Raw genomic sequence first — 13,452 nt, 5'->3', positions numbered from 1 at the left:
CTTTTTCCACACTAGTTTGGATTGAAGTGGGCTTTGATTTGCTCTTAGATTTGTTTTCATTCAACTCCAGATCTTTTCCACTCCTTAAAGTGATCTCCTTGCAATGTTCTTTACCATCTCTGCTTGGATTTTCAGTATCTCTAGGCAATGTACGTTGCAATCTATTCCTCAATTCATTAGCTAGCTTCCCCCATTTGAATCTCTAGATTCCTTAGAGACGCTGCTTGACTTTGAATTGTTGCATCATTATTGGCCATATACTCTTTCATCGAATTCTCCAAAGAGCTTGTTTGAGAAACTTGTGGAGGAGGAAGATGAGCTCTTGGTTTTTGTTGAGAAAAACCTGGTGGATAAGTAGTCTTGTTAGGCATGGCTGCACCACTTGAACTAGCCCCTTGACCTCCCCAAAAAAAGTTTGGATGATTCCTCCAACCCGAATTGTAAGAGTTGGAATATGGATTGTTGCAGTTGTCATTTTGATTCCCCACGAAACATACCAAAGCAGGATTAGAAGGACATATATCAAATGTGTGCCCATCTCCACAATAAACACAAGAAATCTCCGCTACTTGGCCCATAGGAGCTAGTTGTAAGTTACCCCCCATACTCATGGTATTTAAAAGGTTGGTCATAGATGAAACTTGAGTGGTCAAAGCTGTCAAAGCATTTACCTCACGAATACCCGCTACTTTCCTTCCTGTTGGGGCTCTAGAATTAGACCATTGGTAATTAATGTTGGCAATCCTCTCCAAAATCTCATATTCTTCATTGTAGGACTTAGAGAGAATAGCCCGATTTGCTGAAGCATCCAAAACCATGCATGTGGAGGCATTGAGACCATTGCAAAAAGTCTATATTTGAATGCAATACGGAATACCATGATGTGGGAACTTCCTCAATAACTCTTTTAACCTCTCCCAAGCATCACATAATGACTCATCCTCCAACTATTGAAAAAAAATAATCACATTCCGAAACTTAGCATTTTTCGTTGGAGGAAAATACTTCATCAAAAATTTCTCAGCTAGCTCATTCCACGTAGTAACTGAGTTGGAAGGAAGTGTATTGAGCCAAGCTCTAGCTCTGTCCCTTTCAGAAAAAAGGAACAATTTCAACCTTAAGGCGTCTTCAATAATGCCTTTCAACTTGAAGGAATCACTCAACTCCAAAAATGAACAAAGTTGGAGATGATGATCCTCTGTAAGGAGCCCACTAAATTGTCCCACTGTCTGCAACATTTGGAACATCACGGGCTTCAACTCAAACTGAGCTGCTTGAATTTTAGGCCTAACAATGCCAGGATTCAGCTCATTAAACATTGGGGCAGCATAATCCCTTATGGCCCTCTCTTTCATTGGCTATAACAATTGCATTAGCGGCATTCAAAGCATTGGATGCATCATTGACAACTCCAACAACCGCATTAAGCATGGGTTGAGATCTAATCTCCTCAACCCCTTCACCTTCCTGAGCCATAGTAAGGTGAATTTGAGCTCATTGTTCCCTTAGCCTTCTTTTAAATCTACACTCAATGTCAGGTCAATAGGGGCTAGTTCAAGGTCTTGTTGCTCGTTCATACAATGGAATCAATCTAGCAAAGGACAAGATCAACCAAACAAGATTAGGGCAAAATAATAAAAACAAATTGTGAAGTAATTAATAATACACAAAATTTTAATTTCAATCCTCAGCAACGGTGCCGAAACCATGTGATTTAATTTGATCAAATATGTGCAAGTGTACATAGTCACAAACACAAGTAATAAAGTTATAAGTATTCGAGATTGTCTCTACAGGGGTTGCTAATTAAAACTAAATGCACAAATTAATTACCACACAATTGCAAAAGTAACCAAATTAATTTGTTTTGATTTTGTAAACTAACACTAGTTGAGATCAATTAAAATTGCTTAAAACTAAACTACAATGCCAATTTGAAAGTAAGATAAAATCAATTGGTTGAAATGAGCTTGAATTATTAAATCCCTCTATGTCAAATGACATGTACGTTTTGTTGCAGCAAAATCTCAGTAAAATTACCAAAGTTAACAAGAATTCAAAACAAGTTCATAGAAATTTTCCAAATCCTATGCTATTAATTCTTTTACCTAATTAAACATATTCCTATGTCAACCAAGTTTAAGAATCCAGATTTAAGCATCAATTCATAATTGTTACACAAGGCAAATAACACATTCCCATGCTATTCACAAACTTTATTTAACAAGATTATCTACTTGTGTCCTTCAAATTTATCAATTATATTCAAGTTCCCAGCACAAATATAACTCAATATATTGCCACTGATGGCCAAACAATAACAAGAATTAAGCAATAAGCCTATTTGAATGAACAATGGGTAATTTGCTAATTTAAAATGCTAGAAATTTTGAATTAAGACATAGACTTCATTAATAATCCAATCCTCAAACTATCTAGTTCCTGGCTAAATCAAGAAACACAAATACAAATTCAAATCTGTCCATGAGTAATCAATCACAAAATATTAGAGAGAATAGGAAAGGAATAACAAACAAATAGAAGAAATAGCCCAAAATGATGATGGAATGAATATTCCCTTCTTCTCCTCTTCTTCTTTTCTCCCTTTCCTTCTTTGAGTTGTTGAAGTCTCCTTATACTTAGTGATTCTCTCTCTAAAAGTTGGCTGAATCGTGTAATGGAGGTTGTCCTTTTTCTTCTATTAGCTAGGGTACAAAACCCTTTTTCCATGTACCAAAAGTGCCCTCGTTGCCTCTCATTTCTCTTCTAGAACTTGCTCCTCTAAAATGTAGCTGAATAACTCTGATTTTTTCCACCTCACCACTCTTTGACAACTCAATCTATGGTGCCATGTGTCTCTCCTTGACTTTCTTTCTTTGTATTCTGCTGAAAATACTCCAGCCAAATTTCTTTTGCTATAGCAAAACCTGAAATTTCAGCACAAGTTGAACAATTTAGAGCCAAATCACTTTTTCATTTTTTCTTTGGAGAATTCATGCATAAATTCTTTAATTGCCTATTTTCATCTCTTAAAACCCAAAAAGGACATAAGAACATAAAAAGGAAAAGGACATACCTAAAAATAATGATAATAAACAAACATCACTCAACCTAATTCTATATTTATAAGCTTAAAGTATAAAAATAACTCTTTATTCAAGATTTAACACTTTCTCATCAATATATAACCTTTATGTTAATCAAATGGAAGTAAAAATGACATTCCTAAATAGATATCTCAATGAGGAGTTCAATATGGAACAACCAGAGGGTTTTGTTTTAAGGAGAAATGAACAACTAGAAGAGTTCAACAAGGAGTTAAAACAAGCAGCGAAAACAGGGCATGAAAAGTTTGATAAAGCCATAGTTTCAGATGGGTTTACACACAATTATGTGAACAAGTGTTTATACTCTAAGACTTTTGATGACTGTATCATCTTGGTGTGTCCATACATATTGATGATAGTTGAATTTGAGTAATGAGATGAGAGGCATTATGGAAACGAAGAGGTTTATATCTTCCACTTTTAAGATTAAGGACCTTGGAGAGGTAGATACTATTTATAGTATAAAAGTGAGAAGAAATAGTGGGGGGTTATGCCTTAAGTCAAGCTCACTTGTTGAGAAAGTGTTTGACAAGTGTAGTCATCTCAAAATCTAAGAGGTGAATACACCATTTGATTCAAGCATAAATCTTGAAAAGAACAATGGTAGAGTTGTTAGTAAACTAAGTAGGTTTACTAGCAATCCAAGTATCGAACATTGGAAGGGAATTGAGAAAGTTCTAGGGTACCTTGTGAGAACCAAGAAGCTAAGACACCAATATTCAAATTTTTCTAAGAAACTTGAGGGATATTTCAATATGATGAACACAGTAGGTCTTAGTCAAGTACTCACTATTTTATTACTTCCAATCAAGAATTGTACAATCAATACACTCAGATTGCGAGGTGCAATCTTTATGGTCCTAAACGTTACAATACCATCAACAACCCCAAACTAACCAACCAACTATCTATTTATACCTTCAGCCAACTCATAAAAGTCAGCCACCTAAGCTACTAACAGAATGCCAACTCAATTCTTATCTCTCTTATTCTTCCTTACATATGTGTGCTTAATTATCTCTAATCCTATTGGTTAGATTTAATGACAGTTCATACACTATAAAATGGTCATTGTAGAGTTTTGAAAGACTTGATCATTCTCTCCAATCTCTCTCTAACCTTTCTCTCTCTACCTTTCAAGAATCTCTAGTTTTCTCCAAGAAACTCATAAAGAAAGTGCTTGACTTTGTGAGTTTAAGGCTTGTTCAACCTCATTCCTCATTTCCTCTTGGAATAGACCTCAAGCATCAATGGTGGCTAGGAAATAGAGAATTAGGACAGCGGTACGGATCGTGTATAAGCCTTGGTTTTGTATTTTTGCATTGAAGAAGGAAAAGCTCAAAGTGGGTTCTCCAAAGCTTTTGAAGGTTCATTTAGGTTGAAGAAGATTGTTCTACAACCATTATTTTGTGTAGATTCTAGATTTTGTGCTGGTGTAATCTCACTCTTCCCCAACATCTCTTGCTTATTGCAAAAGCACGGACCCTAAAAGGACCAAGTTGGGTCCAATGGCTATAAGATGTGAATTTGTAGGAATTGCCTCAAATAACAAATCTTATTGATTGTTAAACTTGGAGTCTAATGTGATAATTGAATCAAGAGAGGTTGGGTTCTTTGATAACATGTTATGTGATAACAATAAATTAAAAGAACCTATTCAAATTAGAGAGCCTCAAAAGGAGTCTCCTAAAATGGTTGGTGAGCAACCTTTATTGCCTAGAAGAAGCAAAAGGATTAAATACATGGGATAAAGTGAAAAGTGCTCTCAAGTAGATATACTATATCTAGTAGATGGAAATAATGAAGAAGTTACATGGAAATATCCAATAGTACTTCAAATAGAAGAAGATCCCAAAACTTTCAAAGAAACTATGTCCTCGAGAGACTCTGCTTTTTGGAAGGAGGCAATAAATGATAAAATAGATTCAACTATGTCTAACCACACATGGGAATCAGTTTACCTTCCGTAATTGATTAAAATAATTGGGTGAAAATGGGTATTTAGAAGAAATTATCATACCAATAGCACCATACAAACCTTTAAAGCTAGATTAGTGGCCAATGGATTCAAATAAAGGAGAGAATAGATTATTTTGACACATATGCATCAATAGCAATGACAACTTCTATTGGACTGTTATTTGCTTCATCATCCATATATAACATTTATGTTCATCAAATAGATGTCAAAACGACATTCCTAATTGAAGATCTCAAAGAGGAGGTCTATATGGAACAATTAGAGGGTTTTTTCTTCAAGGGAATGAACCGAATCGAAGTAGACAATGGGCGTGCTAATTTGATCCGTCCAGTTGGGACATAGATTGCTTCACTGATAAGGCATCCTCCCTCACCTATTCATCATCCAACACCACCATGTCCACAGAGGAATGCTCCAGGGCGTGGGAATGAAAGGAGACATTCTATACCTGCAGAAGACACATATGCCTCGCAATCTCGCAATAATAATCCCACTCCTCATTCTCAACCACGAGCAGTAAGCTTCGTGGATGGTAGTTATTTGATGGAGAGCCATTGTGGGGGAAAGGCCAAGAATGCTAGTAACATGGATTCCCATAGGCATGAAAATGATCTAAGAAATCAGTTGAGTTTAGCCCAAAACTTGTGCTCCAATCTGTAGTCTGACCTTCATGATCATCTAAACATGCAAAGAGGACAATTAACTCGTTATGATGATCTGAGCTATACTTATAACATGGGATATTCGTCTATCGTACATGACAATGGGAAAGTCCCACCTAATCGATCTCAAGCTTGGAAGGACAATAACCCATCTAACATGCACAACATGATGGGAGTTGATAACCAACTCCTAAATAACCTAGAGACGAAGGATCTAACCCTCGAATGACTGGCCCTAATGGAGGAGAAAATGAAGAGGCTCTTGTCTTGGAAGAATAAAGATGATTGTGATTCCAAAGAGGAGCTCGAGCCTTTTTCTCCTTATATTGCAGCAGCTCCGTATCCCTTTGGCTTCAAGATGCCAACTATGCCCACATATAACGGAACCACTAATCCATCCAACCACATTGGGACCTTCAACACTTTGTTGATGGCCCACAATGTGAGCCTCGACCTACGGTGTGTTCTATTCCCAGCTACGTTGACTAGACCAGCCAAATTATGGTTTAATAAATATAAGAAACACTCAATCACCTCTTGGAGAAAGCTGTCCTTCGAGTTCAAGATATAGTTCCGAGCTACCAAAGAGGTTCGAGTGGAGGCTGACTCACTGGCCAATAATAAGCAATAGCCCGATGAGTCCCTAAAGGTCTACCTCAATCAGTTCATCAATGTAGTGTCTCGAGTTAGAGACACCGACGATAGTGCCAAGCTCATGGCCATGAGAACCATAATCACTGTAAGAGGAGATTTATGGAAGGAGCTCCAAAGGATAAGAGTGAAAAGTGTATATGAATTCTTGACTCGAGTTCAAGAGTGGATAAACCTAGAAGAGGCAAAATCTGCTGTCGCAGGAACCAGACAGACCCTCGTTCAACTCGCTGGAGTGGTGGTGGATGTAGCTACGACTCAGCCCGCTACCCAGAATAACTTGGCAGGGGGCAATAAACGAAAAGGGAATGGTGAGGGCAACCAGAATTGGTCCAAGAAAAATAAGCATGGGGAGAAATATACCTCCATCTACACTGCCTATACTGATACCACAATGACATCATCCACAACATAGACGATTGCTGTCAGTTAAAAGATGAGATCGAGACTCTCATTTAGGCAGGACCGTTCGCTCAATAAGCTCGAAACAGGGTAACTCCAAACCAAAAGGCGGGGCAGAACCCTCAACCAGCTCAGGATAACCAAGTCAATCCAGCATAAGCTCAACCGGCTCAAGGAAATTAGGTCATCCTTCCCCCTATTGAAGGGACATAATCATCATTGCAGGCGGACCTCATCTGGAAGGAACGAGCAATGGAGCTTAGAAGAGATATATCTAGGTGTTGAAAACGCATGATGGCACTGAGTTCGTTCCGGAGTATAGGCTTTCTAAACAATAACGATTGGATAAAAATCTAATCATTTTCATGGAGGATGACACTAGCCATGTCCAATTCCCTCATAATGATCCGCTGGTGATAAATATTCAACTCGCTACCTGGAGGGTGCGCAGAATATTAATTGATTGTGGGAGTTCCGTGAATGTGCTATTCAGTTCCACCCTTGAAAAGATGGGGCTATCTGTAGCTGATCTTGAGGTGACCTCTATGAACCTTTATGGATTTTTAGGAGAGGGAATGGTAGCCATAGGAACCATCAAGCTCATAGTAACATTGGGCGATGAGACACGGGCTATCGCTAAGATGCTCAAGTTCGTGGTAATTGATTGTCTGCCTGCCTACAATGCAATTTTGGGGAGACCTGCGCTGATGGCGTTTGAAACAATAACTTTAGTTCACCACTTGGCCATGAAGTTTCCATCATCCTCAGGAATATGTACCGTGAGGGGAGAACAACTCACTGTCAGGGAATGTTATAGCATTGCAACGAAGGGAAAATCACAACCTGGGCATCAACCCATGGTAATAACCGAAGACAATAAGGAACCTCAGGCAATGGTAATTGACGGAGAGATGGAAGAGCCTCAGGAAGATGGAAATGAGGTCGACCATCCTGAAGAAATTGATCCAAGATTAGGCTAAGAAAGATCCAAGCTCCAAGCTTTAGAGGAGCTAGAGGAAATCATTCTCAACCTAGAAGTATCTTCAAGGGTAGTAAAGATTGGAAAAAATCTGGGAACTGAAAGAAAGAAGGAATTAGTTGAGTTTCTGAGGAAGAACCTCAACGTCTTTTCTTGATCACATGAGGATATGGTAAGAATCAGTCCGAGCATAATGATGCATACCTTGAACCAGGACAAAAATGTGCCTACGAAGGTGCAGAAATGTAGGCTGTTGGGAAAAGAGTGAGGAGAAGCTCTGAAAGAAAAGGTAGCTCGCTTATTGAAATGCATGTTCATTAGGGAAGCTAAATATCCAACCTAGATTGCCAACCTTGTTTTGGTCCCAAAGCCAAACAGAAAGTAGAGAGCCTGCATCTATTTCTCCGACCTCAACAAACCCTGTTCTAAAGACAGTTTCCCACTACCGAGAATAGATCAGCTAGTTGACCCCACAATCGGCCACGAGCTCATGTCCTTCACGAACATGTATTCTAGTTATATAAACAGATCACGATGAACCTTGCGGACCAAGAGCACACTACCTTCATGACCGAACAAAATGTATACTGCTACAAGGTCATGCCATTCGGGGTAAAGAATGCTGGTGCAACATATCAAAGGCTGGTCAATAAAATGTTTGTCAACCAGATCGAGAAGAACATGGAATTTTATGTCGATGACATGCTCTTTAAGTCTAAGAGTGCCAATGACCATGTATCTGATCTGGAATAATGTTTTGGTGTGCTGAGAAAGTACGACATGAAGTTAAACCCCCAGAAATATACCTTTGGGGTTTCATTAGGGAAGATTTTAGGCTTCATAGTCAACGCAAGGGGGATCGTGGAAATAATTCCTTCATAGGCTTCATACCCAGAAAAGATCTAGTCTCTATTAGAAATTCCTTCACCAAGGTTGTGGAAATAATTACACAGCCTAACTAGAAAGGCCGCGGCCTTAAATTGGTGTGTCTCAAAGTCCATGGACAAATGTATTTCCTTCTACAACTTGCTTAGGGGAAATAGACAGTTTAAATGGATAGAAGAATGCAAACACACATTTCAGGATCTGAAGACTCATCTAGTTGAGCCACCTGTGTTATCAAAAGAAGTTGCTGGGGAATGTTTATACTTATACCTATTCATAACAGAAAATACAGTCACTGTTGTGTTAGTTTGAGAAGAAATCTGAACACAGAAACCAGTGTATTATGTGAGCAAGAGACTTCTGGGAGTTGAATCCAGATATACGCTAATTGAAAAATTAACGTTCTGTTTGATCTTGGCCTTGAGAAAACTCAGGCTATATTTCCAGTCCCACACTATACAAGTCTTAACCGATCAACCTTTAAGGCAGTTCTTGCAAAAGCCTGAGACATCGGGACACTTATTAAAGTGGGCCATCAAACTCAGTCAATTCAAAGTACTATATAAACCACGGACAACAATCAAAGGACAAGCGCTCGCCGACTTCGTGGCTGAATGTACATGGATCCAGAACGAAACAATGAGGCCTGTACAAGAGTTGCGGAAACTCTTCGTTGACAGATCATCAAATGAGAATGGGTCTAGAGATGGAATAATTTTAATTTCACCCAAAGGACACCGCTTCCATATGACTCTCAGATTTGGTTTTGACGCCTTCAACAACGAAGAAGATTACGAGGCATTATTGGCTGCAGTTCGGATAGCAAAGGAGCTAAAAGCAAGAGTGATTCAATGCTTTGGTGATTGTCAGCTCGTCGTTAGCCATGTATTAGGAGAATGCCAAGCTTGAGAAATCAAAATGGCAGCTTATCTAGCTAAGGTTAAAGGTGAACTGTCAGAATTTGAGTTTTATTCCATCGAACAAGTCCCCCATGGGCAGAATATGAATGTAGATGCTTTAGCTTGACTCACCACAACCAAAGAAGCGAACACATTAATTGTGGTCCTCGTAGAATTCTTGGATAAACCAAGCATCAATGAAGAGCTAGTGGAGGTTAGAGTGATTTGTGAAAAAATGACATGGATGACTTTGATAGTTGAATACCTCACGACCGAAAAACTTCCAGAAGATTGAAAGAATACACGAAAGCTATTGTTTCAAATCCTATGGTACGTTATGGTCGACAAAATTCTCTACAGGTGAGGTCATTCTTTGCCCCTCCTAAGGTGCGTTTTGCTCGAGGAAGTGCAGGCTATCCTGCGAGAAATCCATGAAGGATTTTGTGGAGACCACGCTAGGGGGAAAAACTTGGCTCTAAAGGTACTAAGGAAATGTTATTTCTTGCCCACACTGAGAAAGAATTTGGCCTCATATGTCCTCAAGTGTGACAAATGCCAACATTTTGCTACCATTGCCAGAGCTGCACCCATGGAGCTAACTATGATTTCCTCACCCTGGCCACTCGCTATATGGGGGATTGACTTAATATTCTCGTTGCCTACTCAAAAATGAGGAGTTCGCTATGTAGTTGTCACAATCGACTATTTTACTAAGTGGGTTAAGGCCAAGCCTCTGGCGACTATAACCTCAAAAAGATTGCTACATTTCATCGTGAAAAACCGTGCCATTTTGGACTCCCAAAGAAGAATGTGTCTGATAACGAAACTCAATTTGATAGCAACCTATTCACAAGCTTTTACGAGAAATACGACATAATGAAATGTTTCTCTTTAGTAGCATACCCTCAGGTAGTAAATAAAACCCTAAAGGCTAGCTTAAAGAAACGACTAGAAGATGCTAAATGGCTATGGTATGAACAGCTCCCGCAAGTGCTTTGGACCTACAAGACCTCACATCACACTTCTACTAGACATACTCCCTTCTCCCTGACTTTTGGAAGCTAGGGTATGCTCCTAGTTGAGCTACTAATGATGTCACATAGGCAAAGGACCTGCAACTAGGATCAGAATCATGACCTGCTTAATGCATCCGTGGATCTAATTGAAGAATAACTGGAAGAATCTCAATTGCAGCTCACTCATTACCAGTAAAGAGTAGCTCAGTATTTTAATTCAAAATTCAAGGGGTGTAGACTCGAGTTGGGTGATTTGGTACTCTAGCGGGTGTTTCTAGCTAACAAAGACCCTAAAGATGGTGTACTGGGACTGAAATGGGAATGATCCTATCAGATCATGGAGATCTTACGGGCAAGAGCCTTCAAACTAGCTCAGCTAAGTGGAGAATTGGTTCCACGAACTTGGAACGCTCTACATCTCAAGAAGTATTATTAGTAATAGGACGTCTTTGTTAGATTTAATGAGTTTTATTTTTTACAAGGATTATTTGTAAATGCCATTTCATTTTGTTTGAATTTGAATAATATAGGGTTGCTACGTATTTTAAACGTGGTATTAGTTCATTTCATTTTATTCTTATTATTTACCACGACTTGATTATGTAAAAGCGATCTAGAATATTTATAAATTTAGATCGTTTGGGGGACACATAACCCTCGAGCAGTCTTTGAAACATTCGACGAATTTAGGTTAAAAAAATTTGCAACTTAGAATTTGAAAAATTGATTACTCTATGGCTTCTTAAAGCTTGATTTTTTTCGAAGAAGTTTCAAATATGAACTAAGTTAAGAAAATTCAAAGCATATCAAACAAAAGCCTAGAATTTAACTAGGTACAAAAATTATGCAACTAAACTAGGTCCAAGGCCTGATCCCTAGTAGGTATACATGAATAGGCGATCAAACTACTGGAAATAACCAGGTGATCGAACATATATTAACTGGGTGAGCCACCAGGCAAAATATCTCGATCTAAAGTGACCCTTATAACTATTTGAATGTATACGGACCTTGATTGTTCATAAACATAAATCTTTGATAGAGAAGGGGGTGAACAAAAAAGGTTAGATATAACAAAATCAACACATATAAAGAAAATACGTATAAATGAGGACAATTAACCTCGAATAATTGTCTCAGACTAAAAGGCCCATAAACAAAGGGCTCCATACACCCAAACAAAGAAAATAAAAGAGGTCCCCCATCATCCCTGAGATCTGGTAACTTGCCCTAGGGATGAAACCTCTTCCTCCTCGACCTCTGTTGCAGCTCCTAAAGCCTCCGCCGTCTCCGTTGGCTCGTTTGATAATTATTCCTAGAAAGTGGCGAGGCACTGCCCCCAAAGTTCCGTGTCGAGGAATGAGAATTCTCCTTCCTTGTTTTTAGCTCAGACCCGATAAAACATTTCTTCCAAAGAGCTTTATGCTTCAACAACGTCCTCTTTGTCTTTGGCCTCGACCTCTGGAAGCTTCTGCTTGAGAATGTTGACCTCCTCAAGCTTCTGTTTAAGACTGTCAACCTCCGTAAGCTTCTTCTTATGTCTTTAATTTGAAGCTGAAGTTGGTCTCGTTGTTGGATTACCTACAAGGCTTGCACATTTTCATTTTGTTCGTTCTTCTAAGAGGTCTTTAGGGCATTGCTGGCCTCTTCCACCTTAGCTCAGACTCGAGCGATGCCACAGATATGAGCCATGAAAGATTGCAGACAATGAATGAAGAGGGGTCAGTTTGTGAAAGAATGGAACTACAAAAGGAGGATAAGGATAATATTTACGGTCGGAGTCATGCCCAACGCAGAGTTGAGGACGGTCATCGAAGGTTTCACTTTAATAGCCTGCAACTATATGGCGATGACCAAAATCGCGTGCTTCATCAGGTGGTTCATGATCATCTGATATTAATCACGCAGAGGCTCTAGATATTTCCCCACCTCGAGGGGAGGAACTGGGACCGTGATATTTCCCCACCTCTAACTCTTGGATTATCGGGGGAGGGAGATATTATAGCATTACTAAATTATGGGACCCAAGGGGTTCAGACTCCTCCTTTGGACAAAGCTCATGCCCTGTTTTCCCAATACCCAGAGTAAATGTACCTGACGAAATGAAGGCAAACATGAGGTTTGTACCGTACTGTTAAAAAATGGTGGACCTAAAATGTAAAGTATTATCTATAGATACAATATATTTGGGATAAGAAAAATCGTGACGTACGACCAATTGGTCGACACACTGATGTAAATTCACATCTAGGTCCGGGTCTACCAGATGTCGGCTCACAAGCTGCCTCAGAATGAATCGGACTAACCTAAAACTAGTAGGAACTTGATATATTTCTCTATCTAGATTACCTTGGCCAAAGGTGTCGGCTGCTGCCCCAGATTCAACTCGACCTTAGCCATAATCCTATTTATCTTCAAAGGTCTTTCTTTTACGTACCAACAGTGTGACCTCCTCTTCTTCCTCAACCTCCTCGATGGTTGGAGGAAGCTCCTGGGGAGGACCTTGAGGCTTGAAGGCCAATGTTTGACCCTCTCGGATCAGCTTATAGGCCACCATGGTTGCCTCATTCACCACTTCCCATAACTCATTCTCTTTAGTAGGAGTGCTGGCTAGAGTTTCGTATTCACCCCCAACTGTCTCAGACCGCTCCATTCTCTTGTAAATAGTTGCACAAAATCACAACTTGATTAGAATAAGTTTTGACTTGGTTAAGATAAGGGACTAATGTAAAGAGTTCAAAAGGCTGAGAAACTTACAAGGATGACTAAAGTATCGGTGGGTGCAGTTCTTAAACCCGTTCGACATAAAGAATTGGTCTTTATAGTTGTTCGTGTGGTGGGGAGATTGATGATGCTGGCGGACTTAGGAA

General features: G+C 39.3%; 1 non-coding gene across 1 annotated transcript; it reads left to right on the top strand.

The window, feature by feature from the left end:
- Positions 1 to 873: 873 nt before the first annotated feature.
- Positions 874 to 980, top strand: LOC133820085 (small nucleolar RNA R71). The gene has a single exon (XR_009886519.1). It is a non-coding gene; the product is annotated as a small nucleolar RNA R71 (small nucleolar RNA).
- The last annotated feature ends 12,472 nt before the right edge of the window (positions 981 to 13,452 follow it).

Source organism: Humulus lupulus, chromosome 2 (assembly GCF_963169125.1).
Source record: "Humulus lupulus chromosome 2, drHumLupu1.1, whole genome shotgun sequence".
NCBI classification, from domain to species: domain Eukaryota; kingdom Viridiplantae; phylum Streptophyta; class Magnoliopsida; order Rosales; family Cannabaceae; genus Humulus; species Humulus lupulus.
This window is presented reverse-complemented; position numbering and strand designations above follow the sequence as displayed.